General features: G+C 53.3%; 1 non-coding gene across 1 annotated transcript in view; it reads right to left on the bottom strand.

Moving 5' to 3' along the window:
• LOC126448081 (small subunit ribosomal RNA) overlaps window positions 1–1,453 on the bottom strand; it is a 1,909-nt gene extending 456 nt beyond the window's left edge. The window contains exon 1 of the ribosomal RNA XR_007583967.1: window positions 1–1,453. This exon is cut by the window's left edge and continues 456 nt beyond it. This is a non-coding gene — a ribosomal RNA (small subunit ribosomal RNA).
• Between the last annotated feature and the right edge of the window lie 3,547 nt (window positions 1,454–5,000).

Below are 5,000 nucleotides of genomic sequence, written 5' to 3'. Positions count from 1 at the left end.
ACGCGACTAGTTAGCAGGCTAGAGTCTCGTTCGTTATCGGAATTAACCAGACAAATCGCTCCACCAACTAAGAACGGCCATGCACCACCACCCACCGAATCAAGAAAGAGCTATCAATCTGTCAATCCTTCCGGTGTCCGGGCCTGGTGAGGTTTCCCGTGTTGAGTCAAATTAAGCCGCAGGCTCCACTCCTGGTGGTGCCCTTCCGTCAATTCCTTTAAGTTTCAGCTTTGCAACCATACTTCCCCCGGAACCCAAAAGCTTTGGTTTCCCGGAGGCTGCCCGCCGAGTCATCGGAGGAACTGCGGCGGATCGCTGGCTGGCATCGTTTATGGTTAGAACTAGGGCGGTATCTGATCGCCTTCGAACCTCTAACTTTCGTTCTTGATTAATGAAAACATACTTGGCAAATGCTTTCGCTTCTGTTCGTCTTGCGACGATCCAAGAATTTCACCTCTAACGTCGCAATACGAATGCCCCCGCCTGTCCCTATTAATCATTACCTCGGGTTCCGAAAACCAACAAAATAGAACCGAGGTCCTATTCCATTATTCCATGCACACAGTATTCAGGCGGGCTTGCCTGCTTTAAGCACTCTAATTTGTTCAAAGTAAACGTGCCGGCCCACCGAGACACTCAATAAAGAGCACCCTGGTAGGATTTCAACGGGGTCCGCCTCGGGACGCACGAGCACGCACGAGGCGGTCGCACGCCTTCGGCTCGCCCCACCGGCAGGACGTCCCACGATACATGCCAGTTAAACACCGACGGGCGGTGAACCAACAGCGTGGGACACAAATCCAACTACGAGCTTTTTAACCGCAACAACTTTAATATACGCTATTGGAGCTGGAATTACCGCGGCTGCTGGCACCAGACTTGCCCTCCAATAGATACTCGTTAAAGGATTTAAAGTGTACTCATTCCGATTACGGGGCCTCGGATGAGTCCCGTATCGTTATTTTTCGTCACTACCTCCCCGTGCCGGGAGTGGGTAATTTGCGCGCCTGCTGCCTTCCTTGGATGTGGTAGCCGTTTCTCAGGCTCCCTCTCCGGAATCGAACCCTGATTCCCCGTTACCCGTTACAACCATGGTAGGCGCAGAACCTACCATCGACAGTTGATAAGGCAGACATTTGAAAGATGCGTCGCCGGTACGAGGACCGTGCGATCAGCCCTAAGTTATTCAGAGTCACCAAGGCAAACGGACCGGACGAGCCGACCGATTGGTTTTGATCTAATAAAAGCGTCCCTTCCATCTCTGGTCGGGACTCTGTTTGCATGTATTAGCTCTAGAATTACCACAGTTATCCAAGTAACGTGGGTACGATCTAAGGAACCATAACTGATTTAATGAGCCATTCGCGGTTTCACCTTAATGCGGCTTGTACTGAGACATGCATGGCTTAATCTTTGGGACAAGCATATGACTACTGGCAGGATCAACCAGGGAGCTGCGTCAACTAGAGCTGAGCAGCCGGCCGCCCGGGAGTGTGTCCCGGGGGCCCGCGCGAACACGCAAGCGTCCGCTCAATTATTCTGCAAACAGGAGGAGGCTGAGCTCCCCTGCACAACACACCTCGAAACCCTCTCAGGTCCCGGCGGCGCGCAGCGCCGTCCTAAGTACTTGGTCGGGTTCGAGAGAGGCGCAATCGCCCGGAGTTAGGCGAGTAGACGCTTTAGGTGCGACCACCCGTGCTCCCAACTGAGCTTGCCGCTGCCGACAGAGGCCCGGGAGCGTGCTGTCGTGGCATTGCCGGCGGGAGACAACACGCGCCACCTACGGTGACCGGCAGCTCCAACGCCAGCGCCACAGAAGGACAAAAGCCCTACTTGGGTGCCGAAGCGAACTCTCCCAGCACAGCGCACGCGCCAACACGTCCGCACAGCTGCGATACAAACCACCTGCGAGAACCGCTGGGGCGACCGAGCAGCAGACGGCGTCGCGGCGCCGAGCGCCGGGCGGCGGCGCATCCTCAGCGCACAAAGTCCTCAATCGGACCAGCACACTGCAGATGGCCACCGCGCTTCGCACCGGGCCCGCGAGGACCTACTTTGGCCGCAAGGCGCCGCGAGCAGGGGGCGCCGGCGCGCAGCTGCGCCGCCTGCCGCGTCCGTCGGCCGGCGCGCCTGCCACCGGCCGCCCCCACCAGCCGGCTGTAGCGCGTGCGCCCACGCACCGCGCTGCCAGCACGCCGGGCGGCCCCCCCTCACCGGCCGGGGACGGTCCCACCCAGCCACCGCCGCGTATCGCCTCACACCCAGATCCCCTTTCACGTTCGTGGGCATGGTGGGTCCCCTTTCACGTTCGTGGGCATGGTGGGTATCCCTGAAACAACCGGTTAATAGCTCGACCGATCGTCGCCAACACTGATTCACCTCTAGCGAGAACAACCGCACCACAACGGGTTACCGGTTGTTCATTTGCGTAACGTCACCAGCAAACGTACACGTCCATCGCCATTTGCAACGAGTATTGCATGCCTGTGTCAGGTGTCACAACACACTACGTCTGCCCACATAGACGCAACAACATGTGCACGCCTAGAGAACACGTGGAAGGTAGACCCCGTACGTATGCGGTGTCCATTGCGCGAACGACTGTCAGCCCGCCTCTGCAGCATGTCGCAGATGTGGAACGCGGTGCAACATGCTATCACGGTGTGTGAGAAGAGACGACTACGTCCGAATACACGCTCCACTACATCAACAGACTGCTCATGCTGATCGCCATCCAGGGCGTCCGTTCCTCCCACACGTCTGTATGGCGTACCACACTGCAATCCAGCTCTTATAGGGAGACGACACGTAGCTGCGTGCACAATATTTGGACTGTATGGTCCGCCGTTGCTAGGCGCTGTCGTCATACGGTCACATGGGCCACGATGTATCATTCAGTACATACGGAGCAATGTGCAGTACAGTTTGTGGGTTTTGCGTACATCGGCGGACAGGTGACAGGCCGTACCACAACGTAGGCTGAGTACGTCGGCATGCGAAGGGCATTGAACATGCAAACTTCTCACCGACCAGCTTGCGAAGGCAGGGGGGAAGGGGGGGGGGCATGTACGTCCTGCTGCTATCCACACTACAGTGTATAGCAGGAGCATGTGGAAAGTCAGCAACACCTGCAAGGTGTTTAACATGACGCGATACACAGGGGACCGGGCAGTGCGAGTAGCGAACTATATTGCGAGGGTTGCGGTTAGGCAACACTACACTACTTTAACGGGTTGCATAACAATTACAGAGCAGGTTCAGCGACAACGTGCGTCAGGTTAAGGCGCAATATAGTTTAGGTTACGGCGCACTTTAGGTTAGGTTAAGGCACATTATAGGTTAGGTTAAGGCACAACATGGGTTACGTTAAGGCACAACATGGGTTACGTTAAGGCACAACATGGGTTAGGTTAAGGCACAACATGGGTTAGGTTAAGGCACAACATGGGTTAGGTTAAGGCACAACATGGGTTAGGTTAAGGCACAACATGGGTTAGGTTAAGGCACAACATGGGTTAGGTTAAGGCACAACATGGGTTAGGTTAAGGCACAACATGGGTTAGGTTAAGGCACAACATGGGTTAGGTTAAGGCACAACATGGGTTAGGTTAAGGCACAACATGGGTTAGGTTAAGGCACAACATGGGTTAGGTTAAGGCACAACATGGGTTAGGTTAAGGCACAACATGGGTTAGGTTAAGGCACAACATGGGTTAGGTTAAGGCACAACATGGGTTAGGTTAAGGCACAACATGGGTTAGGTTAAGGCACAACATGGGTTAGGTTAAGGCACAACATGGGTTAGGTTAAGGCACAACATGGGTTAGGTTAAGGCACAACATGGGTTAGGTTAAGGCACAACATGGGTTAGGTTAAGGCACAACATGGGTTAGGTTAAGGCACAACATGGGTTAGGTTAAGGCACAACATGGGTTAGGTTAAGGCACAACATGGGTTAGGTTAAGGCACAACATGGGTTAGGTTAAGGCACAACATGGGTTAGGTTAAGGCACAACATGGGTTAGGTTAAGGCACAACATGGGTTAGGTTAAGGCACAACATGGGTTAGGTTAAGGCACAACATGGGTTAGGTTAAGGCACAACATGGGTTAGGTTAAGGCACAACATGGGTTAGGTTAAGGCACAACATGGGTTAGGTTAAGGCACAACATGGGTTAGGTTAAGGCACAACATGGGTTAGGTTAAGGCACACCATGGGTTAGGTTAAGGCACACCATGGGTTAGGTTAAGGCACACCATGGGTTAGGTTAAGGCACAACATGGGTTAGGTTAAGGCACAACATGGGTTAGGTTAAGGCACAACATGGGTTAGGTTAAGGCACAACATGGGTTAGGTTAAGGCACAACATGGGTTAGGTTAAGGCACAACGTAGGTTAGGTTAAGGCACAACGTGGGTTAGGTTAAGGCACAACGTGGGTTAGGTTAAGGCACAACGTGGGTTAGGTTAAGGCACAACGTGGGTTAGGTTAAGGCACACCATGGGTTAGGTTAAGGCACACCATGGGTTAGGTTAAGGCACAACATGGGTTAGGTTAAGGCACAACATGGGTTAGGTTAAGGCACAACATGGGTTAGGTTAAGGCACAACATGGGTTAGGTTAAGGCACAACATGGGTTAGGTTAAGGCACAACATGGGTTAGGTTAAGGCACAACATGGGTTAGGTTAAGGCACAACGTAGGTTAGGTTAAGGCACAACGTGGGTTAGGTTAAGGCACAACATGGGTTAGGTTAAGGCACAACATGGGTTAGGTTAAGGCACAACATGGGTTAGGTTAAGGCACAACATGGGTTAGGTTAAGGCACAACATGGGTTAGGTTAAGGCACAACATGGGTTAGGTTACGGCACAACATGGGTTACGTTACGGCACAACATGGGTTACGTTACGGCACAACATGGGTTACGTTACGGCACAACATGGGTTACGTTACGGCACAACATGGGTTACGTTACGGCACAACATGGGTTACGTTACGG

Source organism: Schistocerca serialis, unplaced genomic scaffold (assembly GCF_023864345.2).
Source record: "Schistocerca serialis cubense isolate TAMUIC-IGC-003099 unplaced genomic scaffold, iqSchSeri2.2 HiC_scaffold_559, whole genome shotgun sequence".
In the NCBI taxonomy this organism is placed as follows: domain Eukaryota; kingdom Metazoa; phylum Arthropoda; class Insecta; order Orthoptera; family Acrididae; genus Schistocerca; species Schistocerca serialis.
The sequence above is the reverse complement of the archived record's forward strand: the minus strand, read 5'-3'. Positions and strand labels throughout refer to the sequence as shown.